This window comes from Mus caroli, chromosome 1 (assembly GCF_900094665.2).
Source record: "Mus caroli chromosome 1, CAROLI_EIJ_v1.1, whole genome shotgun sequence".
Taxonomy (NCBI): domain Eukaryota; kingdom Metazoa; phylum Chordata; class Mammalia; order Rodentia; family Muridae; genus Mus; species Mus caroli.
In genome coordinates, this window is record NC_034570.1 from 49,043,862 (window position 1) to 49,044,938 (window position 1,077).

A 1,077-nucleotide genomic window follows, 5' to 3' on the forward strand; every position below is an offset into this window, starting at 1 on the left:
CTCACCAGCAGTCCCAAAATCCTGCGGCGGGGGTCGTGGGTAGCTGGCGGGTGTCAGGCAACCCTGCGCTCCCGCTACCCCGGCGCTGATCCGGCCGGATGTGGCCTGTGGCCCTACTCAGCTATTCCATTCTTTTTAAAAGCTTTGAACATCATATAAAACTATTAGTCAAAAAAGTAATTTATGGACATGCTAATTGGCAAATATTTTTGGAGGTGGCTACATACATTTTTCCTACTCTTTTTTTTTTCATGTAGTGCTAAAAGCTCACAATTTAGCAATAACATGCATAGAGTTTTAAATATACAGTGATTAAGAAATGTAGTGACAAAGAAAACCAAATAAAAAAGGCACCTAAACAACCAGGCCATTTGAATTTGTAATCTACTGTCCTAGTGTTCAGTCTTAAGGTAATGGTACTGAGCCCAATAGGCAATATTAGGTGGATGGATGATTACAGCATGATGTGTGGAGAGTTGAATAACATTGGCACACAAATAAGCCATTCAATATATTTCTGGGTTCTACTTACACAGTTTCGGTTTTGTTTCACATCTATATTTGTAAACATTAAATAATGAGAAAAATGAATCATTTTCCAATTTATAGCCATGCAGAAAATCAAAGAACATGAATTTCAAATTGTAATGGAAAACTGGATTTTCATCTGGATTTTTTTATGTAAATTTAAGGATTCATTTTGTTCCACTTTCCATGAAAGGGAAAATGAACACTCATAATCATCAATATTAACTACTAAATAAGTTGTAAGACAATCAGCTACAGGAAAACATGGGAAAAAGTCTGGACATCTCTTGATATGAGCTCATGTTTACTCTTTTTACACAAATATGTGGCATGTTCTAATTTGTGAAATTTTGAAGTTTTTTTCCATCCCTTTCTTTAAGTAGTCTGGCAAATAATGAATATTGTGTCAGCAAATGTTCATTCCTAATTATTTTTGAAAACTTGAATAGGCTGCTCTAATTGTCAGCACTGTTCACTGAAGGCAAAATGTATTGTCAACACTGTCCACTGAAGCTATACCTATTAAATCAACCACCAGCATTTGACTAC